Source organism: Pinus tabuliformis, chromosome 2_1 (assembly GCF_031772625.1).
Source record: "Pinus tabuliformis cultivar Carrire ecotype Pingquan chromosome 2_1, CPIR1, whole genome shotgun sequence".
Classification (NCBI taxonomy): domain Eukaryota; kingdom Viridiplantae; phylum Streptophyta; class Pinopsida; order Pinales; family Pinaceae; genus Pinus; species Pinus tabuliformis.
The window spans coordinates 988,817,158-988,838,007 of NC_142299.1; positions in this window are offsets into that span (position 1 = coordinate 988,817,158).

Here is a 20,850-nt window from a genome sequence, read left to right on the forward strand (position 1 = left end):
ATACCATCCATATTTGGGGTAATGCTACCGATCCATCGCATCAGTGTCGCCATATGTTCAAGAGAAGTCATTCAGAAAGAGTCAACCGGGTCCCATCCACTGCCATACATTATCCTTCATCCATTCATGACCGCCACCCTGAATCATGTGTCACAGATCATTTTCACCTCCATTAAAATCATTAGCTCCGTTCCATGTCACTAATGTGGGATTCATCAAGGCCCTCCTTTGACGGATCGCTTCTTGTCGACATCAGCTCATTATCCAAGAAGTTGATCTAGGAACAACCCCTTCAGTACTTTGAAGCTTGCATGCCTCAATGGCAAGTTTCTCACTTCCGGCGACAGGTATACATCAATGACCTTCGACCAGAAGATTTTGCGTGGTGTTCGACGCCAAGTCCTTTATTCACACCACGTGAATTGTACTGCAATACCTTGAGGGTCATTATCATTATCGGTGATTCCTCTCGCGCTTGTTAACGGTTTACATCATTGACCGGTAATCAAGCGATGTCTTTCCATGTTCGACTTCAGCGCAGTTCTCACATGGATCGACTTGTACTTAGAGTGAAGATCGAACGAGTTTGAAGACCCCGAATCTAGTTTCATCCATCCGGGCTGCGATATATATTCAGGAGAAATAAAAACATTTGACATGAACATCATTGCAGCAGATGATCATCCTACTCAAAGGATGATAATTTCGCCAAAATTATCAGTCTACCATCAGACGATCGTCTGTTCTATGTACAAAAATGAATTTATAAAGCTGAGCATGGGAATGCCCGCCTCAGCTAGATCATGAAAGCAGTATGAATCATAATGTATTGTATTGTATCTTATTACAGGTCTCCTCCCAGCAAATGGATGAACTTCGGACCCTCCTGGATAAAGCATTTCACCCGATAAACGGCCTCATACTTTAGGGGGAAACTGTTATAGACATTTTTTTGCCTTACAGCATTGAGCATGAAATGTCCATAATCTAAGGGATCCAAAGTCCCTAAACATGTTGTTCCTACCCCTAGAGGAACAAGGCTAACTAACCACAGCAATTCACAGAAGTTCTCCACCTGAAACCACTCAAAAACAAGTCAATTCAGGATCATGTCAACTGCTCCACTGTCTACCTGCGTTGAATGTCAACTCCAACAAAGGCTACCTGCGTTGAGCGAGATTGGACAAGTGGCAGGCTCATTCCTCAATGTGTCAATGCTCAGGAAGCTTCCAAAATGACACTTGCCTCAGGGAATTCGACTGGTGATGAGTAAGAGGTTCCAAATCTCCAAGTGGAAGCAAGAACCTCCAAGTGGACTCAAGAACTGAGAGAGGGAGAGGACACTAGTCAGATCTCAAGCTGACTCATCCTCTCTCCAAACATCTATATATGGATCTCTCCTCCATGAGATCTAGAGGCTGGAATTTTGTTATTGCAAAGAATTGTTGTTGGTTTGGGACTGGAACTATTGGGTGCTTAATGCTTTGAAGGGAGCTGAAGAAGGAATTCCATTCTGCTGGGAAGGGGATGCTGGATTGGAGCCCTCTGGGTTGTATCTCTTCCTGAACCTTGTTATCAATCAATAAAGCTATCTTGGTTTTCTCCTATATACTCGTGTATTTGTATGATTTCATTAGTGTATTTGATTTACTTCTAATCCTGAATCATTTGTGAATATGAATATATGCCTTTGTGTTGTGTTCTTCTCTTGTCGCAAGTAGCTATTCTCTTGTCACAGGTAGTTGTTCTCTTGTGATCTCGTGGGAATCAAGTAGTTGTTCTCTTGAGCAAGCGAGGAGGCAAGTAGCTGTGAACACCCAAAGAGAAGAGGATCTAGATCGAGGGACAAACGGAAGACAACGGTAAGTCTATCGATCTCCCCTCTTTCACATTTCACAAAGGAAGAAACCAGTATAGCTGTACTCGTTTGTTTCTAAGGCACTGTCACACCTTAGGTGGAAAGGATCGTCCTGCATAGGCATTTTTCCCCACAACATCTAGTCCTGGCTCAACAAATACAGACATATTCTCCTTATTTTTATTGTATTTTGCGTGGCCAAAGAACATTTTTTTTTTGTAAGGTTCAGCGAGACTTTATATTAATAAAATACAGTAGAATACATGATGCAGAGTGGGAGTCGATGGGACCTCCCTGTGTCTGCCTTTGAATAATTGAGCTAGTCTAGTCTCTGCTCTCACTCTCTCCTTCTTTTTCTTCTTTTTTTTCTTCGAGTGGGTCGCTTGCAGCTTGTATAATTGTCAGCGGATGGATATATGGAAGAATAAAAGGAGCCTGGAATTTGCTAAGATTGTTGGTCTGCCTTGTTTATGGTGTAGCATTTCTCTCTGAGTTCCCCCTCCTCCAGGTCTTTCCAGAGGATGTAATAGTCTTCACTATTGGACTGAACGCCTGCATTGGCTATGATGTCAGCCAGCTTATTTGCAGTTCTTCTGACTGCTTGAAAGGTAATGCCTTGAATGTTGTTGAGATGGGCTTGCAAATCCTTCAGGATTTCCGAGAGCCTCTAGCTGGGTGTGATCTTGTCCACTTGCGTGCCGTTTTGAAGTTTCCTCATCATCTTGATGACTACCTCTGAGTCTCCTTACACTATCAGGGGTAGGAATTTGTAGTGGTCAGCCAGGGTGATGCCTTTGATGAGATCAATCAGTTCTGTAGCATTGTTGGTGTTATTTCCCAGATTGCCATGGTAGATGAGCTGGATGTTCCCCATATGGTCCCTGATTGCTCCGTCGTATCCAGCTTTTCCCGGGTTTTGCTTTGACGCGCCATCGAAGTTTAGTTTGAACGCTGGAAATGGCGGTGTTCCCCATTTGTCATGCTTCATCGCTTGTGTGGTCTGGTTCCTGCCTGTGGGATTGGTCCAGGTTCTGAGATTGAGGATTTGGACAATCCTTTGATCCTTTGGTGACAGGTTCCCCTCTTGCTGCGTTATGTCCATGGCGTGGATCATTTCTGTTATTAACTGCCTCGATTTTTCCATTAACCTATCCACTGACATCGCAGAGTTCTTAAAGATTCGAGCATTGCACTCTTTCCAGAGGATCCAGACCACGGCTCCCGGAATGAGGTTCCATGCCCTGTTGATCAGATTATTGGTGGACATGGTTGATCGCCAATTGCTCAAGGTAAGGCAGATCGAGTCTCTGTTTCTGTCGGTTTGCCTGAAGACAAAAGCCATATCATCCCATAGCGCGCAGGCGGTGGGGCATGTATTGAGAATGTGGTTGAGCGTTTCATTATCATTCTCGCAAAGGGCGCATCGAGAGGGTCCGATGAAGCCCCGTTGCTATAGATTGTTCCAGGTGAGCGCTCTGTTGTGCATGACCAGCCAGGAGAACAGGGTTATTTTGGGCCAATTGCCTCTGGTCCAGAGGGCATGCCATCTGGGGTCTGGTTGCCAGTCTGGTGAAGCAGCGATGATTCTGTAGGCTTCCTTTAGATTGAAAGTTCCTTTAGAATTGTTTCCCCATCGCAGGATGTCTTCTCTGGTTGAGGTGAGGATCCTGCGCTGTTCTAGCTGTTGTAGGAGTTGTTCTATGTTTCCATTGTGGTCTTGTGTTGGCCATTGATCTTTGGTTAGCCATTTTTGCCAGGTGGTGGTCACTGTTTGGGGTTGCCAATAATCTGCTACCTTTTTTAGCCCTGCCTCTTGCATGTTATTTTTGAGTGTAGTCCAATCTGGGTTGTCCAAAGGAGGGAGTTGCTGCCAAGCATCCTCCCAAAAGAGGGCAGTGTTGCCTTGGTGCACTTCCCAGAAGCAGTGTTGCTGAACAATGTGTCGATTCTCCCATACTTTGTTCCAGAGGGGAGAGCCTTGAGTGATGCCTGTGAGCCTGATGAAGTCTTTGTCCTATATTTGATTTGTGTACTTTGCCTTCCACAAGGTGCCCCATAGGGAATTAGGATTCTCCACCCATCTCCACCATATTTTTTCTGCAATAGCCTTGCTTAGGATTTCAGGATCTCTTAGGCCCAGTCCTCCTGCCAGCTTTGGTTTGCATATGTCTATCCACTTGAGGAGGGCCCATTTGCGCTTCTTTGAATCTCCATTCCAGAGGAAGGACCGTTGGATGTTCTGAATGGATTTATAGACTGATTTGGGTGCTGCAAGGGCTGAAAGCATGTAGGTCGGCATTGTTTGAAGCACTGATTTGACCAATACCAGTCTGTTAGCCATGTTTAGGGCTCGATGAGTCCAGCTGCTTAATCTGGATTTCATTTTGTTGAGGAGATCTTCCCAATTTGCAGCTTTGAGGGCGTATTCTGAAAGTGGTATGCCGAGGTATTTGGTTGGAAGGGAGTTCCTCTGAATCTTGAGAATTTTGTTGAGATTTCTCTGCACAGGAATAGAAGTGTTGAAGAAAAATAATTTGGATTTAGTTAGATTGATCTCCATACCTGAGGCTTCTGTGAAAGTACTTAGCACCTTGTTGAAGGTTCGAGCTTCCTTCACTGTGGGGGTTCCCATAAGCATTGTATCATCGACAAATTGCTGATGCGTTACTGTGGGTCCTTGATGCGCAGCTTTGATGCCTTTGAGCTGATTTGTTTGGACCGCTTGGGATAGGGATCTTCCGAGGCCCTCTGCCATGATGACAAAGAGAAAAGGTGACAAAGGATCCCCTTGCCATATGCCTCTGGATGGGTGGAATGGTTGTAAGGGGCCTCCGTTCAACATGATTGAGAAGAATTCTCCTGAGACCATTTCCATTATCCATTTTATCCAGATCTGACTGAAGCCGAAAGCCTAAGGATTTCTCTGACGTATGTCCAGTTGATTTTGTCAAAGGCCTTGGAGAGGTGAAGTTGAAGGAGCATGCCTAGGATCTTTTGAGTTCTTATAGAATGCAGCACCTCCTGGTTGAGAATGATGCTGTCAGTTATCTGTCTTCCTTCAACATATCCAGACTGTTCATGAGAAATGATTGAGGGAAGGATGGGTTTGAGTCTGTTGGCCATCAATTTTGAGAGGATTTATAGATGACGTTGCAAAGGGCTATAGGTCTAAATTTGTCGGGGGAGTCAGCATGATCAGATTTGGGGATGAGGGTGAGGAAGGTAGCATTGATGGTCGGCAGCACTCTCTTGGTTATGTGGAAGTTCTTTATCAGATTGAAAAGGTCTACTTTGATGATGTGCCAGCAAGCTTTGAAGAAATCAATTGTAAAGCCATCTGGTCCAGGGGCTTTGTCAGAGGCCATGGTGAAGACGACATCTTCAATCTCCTGCTCAGTGAACTCTCTTAAGAGAAGGGAGTTTTGTTCCTCTGTTACTAAGGGAGGAATAGCACTAATGATTTTTTTGATAGCTTGGGTTCTATCTTGATTGGGCTCAGAGAGCAGCGACTGGAAGTATAAATTTAGATCTGATCCTATTTGCTCTCTGGTTGAGACCTTAGCACCATCATCTTTTTTGAGGGATAGAATACGGTTGTTGGCTCTGTGCTGAATGGTTGATTTATGGAATAAGATTGTGTTTTGTTCCCCATGCTTTAGCCACTGCACCCGCGGTTTTTGTTTCCATAGTAGCTCTTCTTGTCTTAGCCTCTCTTCCCATTGCTTTTGGAGGTTTGATTCCTGAGCTAACTTTTCCTGATTAGGCCCGTCCATGATCATTGATTGTTGGAGGCTTGCCATTTTTTCCTCGAGCTCTTTTTTGGCTTGAAAAATGTTACCAAATGTGTTCTTGTTCCAGCATTTGAGCTTTGTCTTAATGCTCTTGAGCTTTTGCTGAAATATGTACATAATGTTGTTTCTCTTTACAGAGGTTTGGTTCCACCAACTTTGTATATTTTGCATGAAGGTTGGGTGATCTATCCAGAATCGTTCGAACCTGAAAGGTCGGTTTTGGGGCTTGATCATATTGGTGAAGTGCAGCTGTACTGGCTAGTGATCTGATCCCCCAATGGGCAGAATATTGGCTTCCATGTCTAGATTCTGGAGCATGATGGATTCCGATATGAGGAACCTATCAAGCCTTGATGCAACCTGTCCATTTCCCCTTGCTTATTGTTCCATGTGTGTAGACCATTGGATGTGGGAACATCAATGAGTTTAGATGTTGCTATGAAGGTACTGAAAGCCTCCGCATCTTTATCTAATCTTCTTAGGCCCCCTTTCTTCTCCGCTAGGTTGGTGATCATGTTGAAATCGCCACCTAGGATCCAGTGGTTGGCACCATGGTGTTGTCTGATTTCATTCAAGTCTTCCAGCATCTTGAACTTCTCCTGAATTCACTGAGGTCCATACACATTGGTGATGCATATCGTTTGTTGTGAGTCTAGCTGCTAGCATGTTGAAGATCACTGATAGTGAATGCTTAGTGGACAGGCATTCTGCAAAAAAAACTTGTTTTTGTTCCAAAACATTAGGAGCCCTCCTCCTTGCCCAATGGCTTCTGTGCTTGTGCATTGAAAGCCTTTTCCAAATAGTTTCTTGAGCGTTTCTATGTCGTTGGATGAGCATTTGGATTCTTGTAGTAAGACTAGGTCTGGAGATTGCGTGAAGAGACGGTTTTTAAGCATTCATCTTTTGGAGGTGCCATTTAGCCCTCTGATATTCCATGTTGTTATCTTCATTGAGAAATCTTCGGTGTGGCTAGGACCAGAGCCCTCATCTTTCCTTCATTGATTAGGTGCCTACCGAGTTCTTGTATTTGTTGCTTTGTCGATTTTCTCCCCCGTTTTCTTCCTGGACCTTTCGGCTTGTATTGGTCCAGGTCTAGCTTTTCTTGGATGCCTTTTTGGCTGTTGTCTCCCCATTGATTTTTAGCTACATTCTGATTCAGATATTCTAACTGCAAATATTCCATTTCGATTTTCTCCAAGTGTTCCTGGGGAATGGCATTCACACCCTGTTTGAACCATTGCTCGGTGACCTCTTGGAGATCCAGGTCACCCAGAATTTCTTCCAGGGGACTAATAGGAGCAGTTGAGGGCATCCGATTTGGCTGAATTTCTGTGCAGGGAGGGGTATGCAGAGGATCGAGGCTTGTATCGTTGTGGTCTGAGTTGGGCTGCGGGATTTGAGGCTGTTCCTCGGTTTGGGGATGGTCCGAGCTAGGGATGGAGATGGTTGAAGGGTTAGATGGTTGAGGCTGCCCGGGTGGATCTTGAGCCGGGGGGGCTTGGGATTTCAGAGGGTTTTCGAATGGATCCTGGTTGCCTAGAACTTCAAAGCTATTTTGATGGGTGAGGATTGGGTTGGAGGGGTTTTTCAAAGGATTTTTCCCTTTCTGCTTTTTGCTCTTCCTGGTAATAGGGATGTAATCTGGGGATGGGTTGTCCACTTTGTCTATTTGGGGTTGAGGTGGGGGTTGATTTAGGGGGCACCCATGACTGAGATGTCGTGCTGTCGGCATTTCCTACATCTAAAAGGAATATTTTCATAGTCGATGGACTGCTTCCACTGAATACCTTTGTGGATTAGAGCAATATGACCTGGGAGAGGTCCTGAGACATCCATATAAACACAGATTCTAGCGTAGGCAGTGTATTTACCTTGAGATGTGAGATCTGAATTTTTGATGAAGACACCTAGCTTGTTCCCGATGGCTTCCAGGATCCACTTATTCCAATAGTCCACCGGCAGGGATTATAGCCTGAGCCAGACTGGAACTTTTGTGAAGTCTTCTTGCTCTGGAACAAAGTTTGGCTTCCAGTACGTTATGTAGAGTCCTGCCGAGTTGTAGAAGTATGGGCCTCCTTCGAAAGTGCAATCTATGTCTTCCCTGTGGGTGAAGATGTCCGTGAAAAAATTCCTTGCTCCTCACTGTAGTTCATAGTTCCCTTTGGGCTTCCATTTCTGGTTTATCCACCAGCAGAGAGCTTTTCATTGAGTCTCACTCCCATGAAGCGACATATTAGGGCATGTTTGCTCGTGTGATCTATGTATTCTTCAATCCATGGGTCTTAGATGATTAATGAGGGAGTTTCCTTCGATATCAGTTTGCAGGGGGTTGATCCTGTTGCTCCGCTTTGGTTTGGGACGCTTCTCTCAACCGCAGGTCTATTGGCTGTCGAGGTATAGTTTGCCGCCGGAGCTTTGCCTCTGTCCCTTGATCGGGAGGCGGATGAGGTAAAGGCGGGCTCAGGGGGGAGGCTGCCGAAAACGAAGGGGCCAAAGGCTGGGGGGGTCGATCCCCCCCGAGGGTGTTCATGGAGCACTACGTCTAGGGTTTGGTTGTAGGAGTGAGCGTTGCAGACCAGCGATTCAATTTCTACATTTCTTTTGTTCTACAAACTTCTCCACTAGAGAAGGTGACCTAGTACTTAAGTGGGACAAAATGCATGAATAAAAGGGAGAGCATACCAAAAAATTTTGAGTGGCCAAAGAACATTGACCCACCTTGATTTTTACAGAATCTGATAGAATACTCAAGATTGCTTTCATCGCTTTTGTATTGTATTCTTTTGACTCATTTGTATATGTGATTCCAATAACAATTGATCCCCATACTTCACAACCAAGAATCATGAAATAGTGCCTCATTTGGACTCTCCCCAAATCATACTTTTTTCCACCAAACAAAGGAGCTAGGAAAAGAAAAATTTCTTCAATATCTTTAAAAGATTTTGTCAACATACCATTGGAGGGGGCTTCCTTTGAAAACTTGGAGGATTGTTTTCTTGACCTTTCCATATTCTCTTATGGGGATCTTCCTTATACTTGTCAACCTGTAACTTGAAGGAACCTTGTTCTAATACCAATTGTTGGAGAAATCAATATTTCCTTTATTGATCAATTTTTAATTAAAAATTCACTACATTATTCATTCATAAATGAACACATGAACATAAATAATTTATTACTGGAAGAAATTAAAATAATACAAAAAATACAATCAAGTTTTAATTGAGCACCAACTTAGTGAATTCATGAGCACTAACTAGTAAGATGTCATGACCCACAAGAGACATCAATATCCCAACTAAGGATTGATGTCTCCAACCTTTTTAGCTAAACACCAACTTAGCAAGATTTATGGACACCAACCTAGTCTATTATGATAGTATATGGTAGAAGCAAACAAAATTAACAATACTAGAAGCTCAAACTTCTACAGCAATATCCTCACATATGGACATCATTCTCTACTCATCATACCAAATTAGAAACATACAAAAATATTACAGTTTCAACAATATAACCCCTTTTCTTTATCTCTATTCCAAACTAAGACACTCTATCCATCTCATACCAAAAGCTCCACACAATACTCTGATCTTCAACCTTTAACAAATAGTCCTCAGCTCTACTAAGTGCACTTCACTTTTTCTCCATGTGTAGCATACACATGCAGTAATCAATCCATTCTACTAACTGTGTGCACATTGGTTCAAACGAACCATAACCAAATTTCCACGATCACACATCACACATAATTTGAATCTCAGGTAAAACACACAAGTTAACTTGATCCTCCAAACACTACATTCCATGCAAAGTGATCACTAGATCCTCAATGTGGAAAAATATTAAACCATGAACTCATAAATATTGTTATGCAAATCATACACTGAATAGGAGAAAGAAATTAAACAACGAATTACATCTCACAAGGCTAAGATTTTCGTGTGTTCTACAAACTCGATTCCTTTATAATTTGTGTATTTCTTGTAATGCAAATGAATCAAACAAATGTCATGTTTATACAGGTCGAAAGGGATCTTTTGGGGTTGACTTGTGTATCCAATTGAAGTTGACCTATATTTTTCATTGAGCTGAGCTATGAGCTTTGTTTGTTCCTTAATTCAATTTGTAGTGCACTACACATCGACCTTTACCAAATATTGAGGAAAAGAATCCTCTGAAATCCATAGAGAAACCTTTCGAGAATATTAAGTCGCATTTTTTCTAAAATGTGAGCTTCAAAATCATTCTTACAACAACCCATCCTACTGTTATGGCCATAACCACCACCCTATCAAAACTTGCCTTGGCAGCGATTTTGAATGGGTCCCCTTTAGTCGAAAAGACTTTAACTCATTACCGAGTCAAAATTTTCAATTCTTAATGGTCAAGACCCCCTTTTTTATCCCTGTTGCACGGTCCATTCATCACCCAGCCTAGCCCTCCATCCATTCCCTTCATCGGAACCTTTTCAGCCCTCAAAACCTTCCATCGCATCATTTTTCCCGTCATAGCTCTTTATAGCGGAGATGCTCAAAATCATGCACAAATCCCTCTTTTTCACCTATCGTAATCAACATTGAAACGTAACACATACATGGCTTCTGGACCCGATGGTTCTATTAACCAAAATATATATATATCAGGTCCGGAGCCCATCGCAATATTGAAATTGGCCCGACCCAAAGCTTTTATATAAGGCGCACCACTGTTTAGCAGACCCGCCAATTATTATGAACTGGAGCGTATATCATTTCAAGTCCGGCCTTATGGTCGGACATGGTTTTCCCATATATTCTTTTGTTTTTCGAAAAAACATTGAAGTCCCAGTTTTCAAAGGCAAGCCTATTATTACGGACCCACCAGCGGTATTAACACATATATATATATGCACGTTGGGTCCGGGACCTGTTGTGCTCTACAACAACCCCCCATTTCATATCATTATTTATTTAGAAAAACTATCATATGAAATGGGTCCCTTTTAGTTTTGATTGGTATCAACATTATATTATTCAAAAAAGGTCCGAAAACAAAATGAAAAACATTATGAAAACCTTTTCGATAAACCCATTTTGATCTTAATAATACAAATAATCAATCTTTTATCATTGCGATAAAGCGATCGCAAGATCGCATATCGCAATGACATAGGGAGCATACGTTAATGGCCCATTGGTTTTCCCTGATGCGATATCGCTATCGGCTATCGGCAATATTCTATGCATGTTCTTAAAGCTCCCCAGGTAATTCACCCCGATGCGATGCGATATCACTATCGGCGATCGGCGATATGCTTTCCATGTTTTCGTAGAATGCCAATACTCCCGATGTGATGCGATATCCCCATCAGCGATCGGGGATTTCAAAAGGTGTCAATATAAGGAGTTAAGTTTTCCCCGATGCCCGATTGCGATAAAGCGCAAATTTCAAAAAAGCCGTTAAAACAGAGGGATATTACGATCAATTCATATGAAAAGCTTGATCTGTCGAACAATGATTTACCTGCGCTCAACCACCAAAACATCCAAGGCACGCTTAAACAAATCATTCGGCCAATTAATGATATGATGGGCATTTAAAGGATTGGCAGGTTTTAAACGGCCATTTAATGTAATAGTAAGTCCTAAAATCTTCTCATAGATTGTATTCGCGGCCACTTTAAAGGTTAATCCCTCATCACGCATTGATCAATATATCTTTCTCATATTCGGTTTTCATTACCAATTCTCTGTGTTACATTTACTTTCACTCCTGTGCAGAATTCTTCCAAAGCAGAAAACTCAAACAGAATGGGGAAGAAGTCTAAGAAAACCACAGTCACCTCCGCTGCGCCAGCCACAGGACAAGCCGCCGCTGATCCAACAGATAAAAAGAAAGGATTGATATCGGATACTTCATGTTCTGGTCTCAGCAAAACTACTTGGCAAAGTACCTACAATTTGATTGAAGCCGAAGAACCTGAAGTGACAACAGTACAAGCCTCTGCAGATTCAACTCGGAAATCTGATGCTACTTTAAAGGACTTAGCTGACTCCTTCCTTCATCGGATAGCAGCTCGGGAATAAATTCTCCCATATATGGATGTAGTGCGATGGGCAATTGAGGAAATCCCGATCATGGACAGAACCTTCTGCACCAAAGACGGGAGAATTTTCGGGTCATTCAAGGCTGATGATTTAAGGCAAATGTATCATTTGCCTGAGCCAGAGAAGAAGTACAACAAGGCATTTTTGGAGAAATTCTGAAAAGAGAATGAAGTTGAATCCGAACCCATTCGGGATTGGAGACAAAATCCGGTAAAACACAAACATGAATCTTCCGGTAAGTACTCGGTTGATTCCCTATGTTCTCCTTATTGTTATGCTGGAATAATGATGTGTAGATTGTGGGGGTTGCACGACTCTTCTAATTTCACTATAGAAATGGTTCCCTTGATGGAAGCGGCGTGTAACAGTGAAATAATGGATTGGGCAACTATACTCTCAGATAAACTAGCAACAGTTGTTCTTGAGTTTAGAAATAAGACCCGCGTTACTGAAAGGTTAATTCCCCCATTCTACTACAGTGCCTATATTTTAGATACCTTATGTTTTAACTCTGAATTTCTGGTGCTCGGCTGGAGGTGGACACCACAAGACCCCATGCCTATTCACATATACCATCAGAAATTATGGAAATCCTCTTATAAGCACCATTTATACCAAGTCTGCAATGGCTTTATGTTAACCATTCATTACTCTATTTTTGATAAACCTGCTCCCAATATTTCCTACCAAGCCGGGATTGACTTAACATCAGTAGGAAGATGGTTCGGGGAGGAAAATTTCACTTATATAAGAGTTTTCGGTAGCCAAGCCGAACCTCACGTCCTTCCTTTGTACATACCTGATAAACTGCTAGCGAGGGAAATAGCTTATCAGATCATTGCTGAGGGTGTTACACAGACTCTCAAGAAAAATAAGAAGCAGGGCTGGCCCTCTTTTCCTTTGAGATGCGGTGTCTACACCTTGCATGATCTCAAACATGCAGAGAAAGAAGCTACAAAGATAAAATCATTAACTCTAGCAACTCTCCCTAATAGGCAATTTGATACCAACAAAGTCGCCTATAATGCACTTGAACAGGCCAAATTGGCAAAGTTTGATCATAAAGAAGATATGTTTGATGACCTGTTCTCCTCAGTCGAGTCAATAATGCAGGTTAAGGCATTTGCCAGAATGAAATCTCAAGATGAAGGGTTGTTTGAATTCAATAGACTTAGATAACAGAGGTTGCAAACTCTGCCTCTAGATCTGTTAGCAACAACCCCAACAACAGCATCAAGCGAGCCTGAACAGCAACAGTCAAAGGAACCTCCAGTTACAACAAAAGAACAAGAAAAACCACAGGAGGAAACTCAGACTAAAGAGCAGGAGAAAGTGCGGGAGGAGACCCAGACTAAAGAGCAGAAACAGACCAACATTGAAGTAAATGTGGATACTCGTATTGATCCAAAATTGCTCCAGGAATGGCAGCAATTTGATTCTATTATCCGCAGTCTGGAATGTTCAAAGGACACTGAAAATTCGAAAGCAGCAGACACACAGGAAACCACTTCACAACAGGTTCTAAGTGGAACCAGCGACCCACCCGTTTCAAAAGAGGTAGAAATAATACCAAAGGACCCCTCCGATCAAATCATTTTGCAGGTAGAAGAGATTCCTCCCTTGGATGTCTTCTACAGCCCAAGGCATAAAGCTGTAGTAAAACGACAGAGGAAGAGAAGAAGGACTGATCAACCTTCCCTTTACCCAGAACAGACAGTCACGGGCAATGTGGTTTGGAAGGAAGAATTTGACCCCTCTGATGACCTGACAAAACTGTCACAATATGCTGGAGCCTATTCAGCAGCAACAATAGAGAAGGCATCAGAGGTAAGTCTTTTATTGAAAACAAAAGACCAGGAAATCTTCTTATTACAAGCACAGCTAACTGAAGCAAAGCAGAAAGCAGAGCAGGTAGAACAGCAATTGTTGACACAACAGCAAGTAAACAATCAACTAACTCAACAATTGCAGGAAGAGAAACAAAGGATTGACCACAGCGCAATCCAGAAGCAGAAAGAGTTATCAGAGGCCTTGGCACAACTTAAGGCAGCAAATGAGAAAATGCTGAAAACAAAAGATGAGCAGATTGCTCAACTATCAGCACAGCTTGAGAAGACAAAGGGCGTTCCACAAATAACTGAATTCAGAGTAGAAGCACTACAGATAAATACGGCATTGATAGCCCAAATTAAGCTTCTATGTCAACAAATCGCCCAGGCAGAGCCACTATGTGAATTGACGGCATCAATAAGTGAGAAAATAGAAAAGGCTAGGACGGAATTGGATCAAGCTGAAGAAACGATAGCTGCATTTCTTGACTGGCAAGATACTGATCAGGGACAAGCGGCGAATTTACCAAGAATTTTAGAGTCACATAAAGATATATTATTTACAGAATGGCAGTCCCAATTAATGAAAGGAGAGAAGGCAGTTTCAAGGTGCAAATCAACTACAAGCAATTTGGTTGAATTAGTTAATAACACTCTCTACTTGTCAAATATGATTTCCCAATGCACGCTAGGAAAATTGACAACAATGAAAACATTGGAGCAGTCATGTTATCCAGATCTAGAGGAAAAGGGGAGATTAATTGCTGGAATTAACAGTTTAACATGGGACACCTATTGGTTCTTCTTGGTAAAACCACACACTCAAAGAGCCGCCCTCAAGTGCCTTACAGATGCAATCGGGTATATTATCCCTGATATTCAGGATGCCACCTATGCCGCCCAGCTTAGCTCTCGCCTCAATAGACCGCCCGAAGTGGAGCCGATGCTTGCGATAAGTCAGCTCAGATTTAAAGGCAAACAGTCTACTTGATGATTCATGCCGCCGACTGCCAGGTTGCTGAGGAAAATATGATCAAAATCAATTGATACCAATTAAGTAGGATTTCAGTTTCGTAGATAGTTAGATTAGTTAAGTATTTATAGACCCTTTCATTATTTTGGAAAGGGTCGTAAAGTTTTGTACTTGACTTAAAGACTGAAGTTGCACTATTTTTGCTTCAGCCATATTCTTTTATAAAACTGGACCAGTTATTCTAATTTTGACAAGGAAGCTTTTATGCAAATGTGCACTACTGTCTTTGTTTGAAAGTATTTCTGCGTTGGAAGAAGAATCTCAAATAGCGATTGATATTGGGAGTGTCTAGCAGCTCATATGGTACTATTATCTATGTCTGAATTCATTCTTTTCATATGAATTGTTATCTGATTGCCTTTGCTATTATCGAATATATGTATGTGTTTTAACAGCATTTCTTTATGCCCTCCACTATTGGATGCTTATGGGATGCTTTTCCTTTAATCATATATGTATCGATGATATATAAAGTGTAGCAATATTGCGCTAATCCCTTTGTTTAAAGATTTAAGCAGAGTAATTCTTGAATGAATAAATGTCCATGTTTATTGAATAGAGTCATCTACATGCCTGTTTATAAACATAGATCATCAAGCGCTACACTTTAAAAAGTACAATAGTTTCCCAGGATTAGTAGTAGTTCTTTTATTTCGCCAATAGATTAAGTTATTCGCCTATCAGTAGATTAGTCAACCAATCATTCATTCATCTCGTTTATCCATTTCTGGGAAACTGGTCCCATTATTCCCAGTCGGAGCCACCATTCTAAACGGAAAAGGAGTTGTACTAAGGTCCGGACCGGGTGGTTATCCCCCAATGTTGATACAACAATTTTCTGGGCATCAACATTTTTGGCACTAGAAGGAGGGCCTCAACTGTGAATGGCAAGCAAACCTAAATCTGCAGGCCATTCTAAGAGTAATTCTCCCCCCGTATCACCTCGTACTTCCCAATTGCATGCTGGTTCTCCAGTATCCAAACAAGAAGAAGAGGAATCAACTACCACTGCTCAAATCCATCATACTCCAGAACAATTAAGTCTTGAATCCCCTGAAGTCCAGTCTCTTATCCACAAACTTCAGAGCTTCTCGATTTCACCACAGAAATCTGAGGTATCACAAAGCAGTGCGACTTCGCAGTTTAATCTACCTCACCCTCTCAGCAGACTTCAGAGCGAAAAGCTCGGTATTGAACCCACTGAGTTCCCTTTACCCAAAAGGAAAAAGGCTAAGAAATATACTGAAGGATCTGACAGTGAAGAGCTTTCATCCACATCCTCCATCTCACCTTCCCCTGTGCGAAGTCAACCATCCACTCCCCCATTACATATTGTTGTTCATCAGGGATTAGGAACTTTAACATCCCAACCTGCTCACTCCGCAACATTATTTCCTTCCCAGACATTTGGAATTTCAACAGTAGCATCATCTGCTACTGCTGTTATAATGGCAGATCCATGGACCAGGCCTGGTGCAGTCAACATGCCTGCACCATTGCATGCATTACCTGATGCTCCTGAAAAATGGCTACCCAAGTTTAACCCAGATGATGGGATGCAAGCTGAGGAACATATTAATAACTTCATGTTGGCAGTCAACTTGAAGGGAGTAACAGAACAAGATGTTGTTGTTAGACTTTTCCCTTATACTTTGCAAGGATCAGCAAGATCCTGGTATTTTTCTCTACCCTCTGGTTCCATTACCAGTTGGAACACTTGCCAAGAACAGTTTCTTACTAAGTATGGAGATGATAGGTCTTTGGCTACACTAATAAACGATCTCTCCAATCTTAGGATAGAGCATAGGGAACCGATTAAGGAATTTAATGCCCGATTCAATAAACTCTTGAATAAAATCCCAACGGCCTCCAAACCAAGTGAGCAAATCCGAAGCGAATGGTATATAACCGCCCTACCTGCCAATATAGCTATTTTTCTAGACAGGGCTGGGAAACCTACTTTAGCTGAAAACATGAAAGAAGCACTTGCTGTGGAGAAACGCATTAATGCTCTAGAAAAGAAAGCTGCTCTGGAAGACAGAAAAGCCAAAAAAGTTTCTTTTAAAGATGATTCAAGGAAGAAAACCCCAAAAGATCCATATGACATGGAGGGTCTGCAAAAGGTCCTCAAGACTTTGTCAAACGAAATGGTTGAAATCAAAAAACAGGTAGCCGAAACCTCAACCAAAAGACCCTTTAGAAATTATAAGAAAAATGAATCAAAACCACCAAATGTTATATCAAATGTAGATTCAGATCTTGAAGAAGGAGAAGAAGAAACAGCTACACCTACTGATGAAGAAGAGGAGATTGTTGAATGTCATGGAATGTGGGATTTCATACTACCTAACTCCGTTACAAATAATGAAGAAGAAGCGTTTCCTGTCACTACTAGGAGTAAAAGTACCTCCGAACATGTTCAGGAAACTTCAAAGAAAAGGAGTGCAGGTGCTGCTACAACAAAGGAAAAAGTATCTACAAAGAAGCCACCTGCAGCAGTTCCTCAAAACCAACCTTCAACCTCAAATACTCCTTTAACATCTAAAACTTTGGTAGTATCCGATTCAATGGATTACAATATTGTTGATGATATGAAGAAAACTAAGGCAAACATTACCATGTTTGAACTTAGCAAATTAAAACATCAGCAAAAATTGCTTCTCAAAGAATTAAATGATGTTCCCACTACACCTCTTCCCAGTGCTAAAGCTGCTAACGATACAGGTCAACCACCTTCTGGTATGGTTGAAGCTACTGATGCAGTCCTAATAGGAGATAGATCAAACTCTCATACTCCACCTTTCCTTCTAACCTATGAGATCTACAATAGAAACCTGCACAACTGTTTGATTGACTCAGGGGCATCTTCTAACATAATGCCAGCTTCAGTTTGTTCCAAACTGAACATTGAACCCCAGAAGTCTGCTATTCATATTGTACAGTTGGACATGACTAAAGTACAGGTTTTGGGAGAGATTAATTCCGTAACTATCAGGTTATCTTCTGATCCCAGAATAGTACAAAGGATTGATATCCTAATAGCCGATATACCTGAATTTTATGGTTTGATCTTGAGTAGGGATTGGTCTGAAAAACTACATGGGTATATTTCTACTGATTGGTCACATATGTGGCTTCCCTATAAGGGTAAGACAAATCAAATAAGGATCGATCGAGAAAAACATATGACCCATACAGTTACTGAGTTTGAGCAAGAAAACCAACCAATAGCATTTAATAACAACATTTTGGGGAATTATTCATCTGAGTCATTCTTTGGCAACTTCGCTGCCCAGCCATCCCCTTTCTCAGTAAACCATTTTACATCTCAGATTGAAAATTTTTCACAAACAGATAGGTCAAGATGTTTCAATGGTACTGAGAAAACTGTAAATAAAATTTTTAATACTTCTTTATTTTGGTCGTTATATTTCGATGGGTCCAAATCTAGTGAGGGCTCAGGAGCAGGATGTATTTTGATTAGCCCACAAGGGGAAAAAACAATGTTGTCCTGTAGGTTAGAATTTGAATGCACAAATAACACAACAGAGTATGAATCCTTAGTCCAAGGACTATATAAAGCCATCGACCTCAAGGTCCAATATTTGAAAGTGTTCAGAGATTCTGAAATTATTATCAAACAGGTAAGGAATACAATGCATTGTCTTTCCACCCATCTCAAGCATTATCAATCGCTGATACAGGAACTTACCTCCCACTTTTTGGCATTCAATATTTCTTCTATTCCCAGGTCTCAAAATTCGGCAGCCAACCTGCTAGCCAATGTTGCCTCCAAGCTCCTACCTTCCGAAGACTACAGCCCAGATAGATTTTCAGTAGAATTGCTTTTTAGGCCATCAATTCCTGACAATGTCACTAATTGGAGAGTATTCAACCATGATGAAGACATTTTACAGTTCTTAACTTCCGAAAAGTCCTATGATGATCAAATCATCGAGGAAAACGAGCATGTCCTTCAAATAAGAGGTAAACCTGAGGAAAATTCAATCCTTAAGCCTGTGGTAAAGCTTGAGGATCTTTATGATATTAAAGACAGGTTTAAACCTGTGACTAATGCAAAGCTCCAAAGTTCTACCCTTAGGTTTGAGTTGATAAATCTTGGCAGTGAGCAAATTCCTCAAAACATTAATTTAGGATTAGGACTTTCTTGGAAGAGAAGGAGGCATTCATTAGACTGTTAAGGAAAAATAAACAGGTTTTTGCTTGGAAATATGATGATTTAAAGACATATGATACATCCATCATCCAGCATACCATTCCAATGCTTCCCGATCAGAAACCAATTCAGCAGAAGTTGAGGAAAATACATCCGAACTTAGAGAGTCAAATAAAATCTGAACTTAACAAACTCTTGAAAGCTAAGATTATTTTTCCCGTTCGGCACTCAAACTGGGTCTCCAATATGGTGCCAGTCAGAAAGAAAAATGGCGACATTAGGATTTGTATTGATTTCATAAATTTGAACAAGGGGAGCTTAAAAGACAATTTCCCATTACCTACTATGGAGCAGATACTCCAATCAGTAGCAGGCTCTGAGCTAATGTCCTTTCTAGACGGTTTCTCAGGATATAACCAAGTTCTGGTCCATCCTGATGACCAGCTTAAAACAACATTCAGAACAAAATGGGGAACATATGCGTATCAGAAAATGCCTTTCGGACTTATTAATGCAGGAGCGACGTTCCAAAGGGCGATGGATATAGCTTTTAAAGGGTTGATTAATAGAACAGTAGTCGTCTATCTAGACGATATTACTGTATTTTCTAAGGAGAAGTCCAATCATTTGCATGATCTAAATCAAATCTTTCAACGCTGCAAAAGATATGGTATTTCTCTTAACCCTAAAAAATCTTTCTTCGCTCTTGACCAAGGAAAGCTCTTAGGCTTTATTGTGTCTAAAGATGGCATTTATATTGATCCTGACCGGATCAAAGAAATCTCTGAAATCCCTTTCCCTCATAATAAAAAATCCATGCAGTCATTTTTAGGCCAAATCAATTTTGTAAAAAGATTTGTTCCATATTTTTCTCAAATTATTTTGCCACTTCAAACTATGATTAAGAAAAATTCAGTCTTTAAGTGGGGATCAGCAGAAAAAGAAGCGTTTGATTTAATCAAGCAATCAATAATCAATGCCCCAGCCTTAAATACTCCTAATTTTTCTAATCATTTTACTTTGTATACTATCGCATCCAACTTGTCTTATGCAGCAGTAATCACGCAACTCAATGATCACAATTTGGAAGCACCCATTTCATTTTATAGTTCAAATCTTCAGGGTGCTGAATTGAATTACTCCTAAGTAGAAAAAAAAGCCTTTGCTGTATATAAAGCTGTCAAACATTACAGACCCTTCCTTTTAAAAACGCACACAAAAGTTATAGTTCCTTTTCCTGTAGTAAGGCAACTATTGATCCAAAAGGAACTAGGTGAAAAAAGGGCAAATTGGGTTACAACACTTCAAGAATATGACTTAGAAATTAAACCAGCAAAGATTGTTAGAGGCCAAGGTTTTTGCAGGTTATTGGCAGGAGCATCCAACATTCCAGAATCATGTGATACAGATCAAACCGAAGAAATCAACCAGATAAGTATTACTGATTCTGAGTCACAATATGCTGACTTAATCTTTTATTTGAAAAATGGATATGCACCTCCTAACCTGTCTTACAAAAACAAAAGGGCCATTAGATTGAAAGCAAAAAATTTCACAATTATTGATGATGTGCTTTTTAGGCGAAATTATGATTCAATCTTATTAAGATGCCTAGAAAAACCTGAAGCACAAAAGGTTTTGCAGGAATTACATGATGGACCAGCAGGAGGACATTTTGGAGCTGACACAACAGCCCATAAAATCATTCATGTTGGCTATTATTGGCCCACTCTGTTTAGAGATGCTCATGAATATGTAAGGAAATGCCAAAATTGTCAAAATTCTAGTGGAAGACAAAGAAAATCAGCTTTTCCTTTGCAGCCGGTCAACATTGAACAGCCATTTGAGCAATGGGGATTGGATATCATTGGGGAAATTACTCCGCATTCTTCCAAACAACATAAGTATATCCTTACTGCTACTGATTATTTTACTAAGTGGGTTGAAGCAATTCCTTTGAAGACAACAAATTCTGAGGCAATCATTGAATTCATAGATCAATTCATCATTACCAGGTTTGGTGTCCCAAATGCTCTTGTTTTTATAATGCATCTTACTTTTCAGGCAATG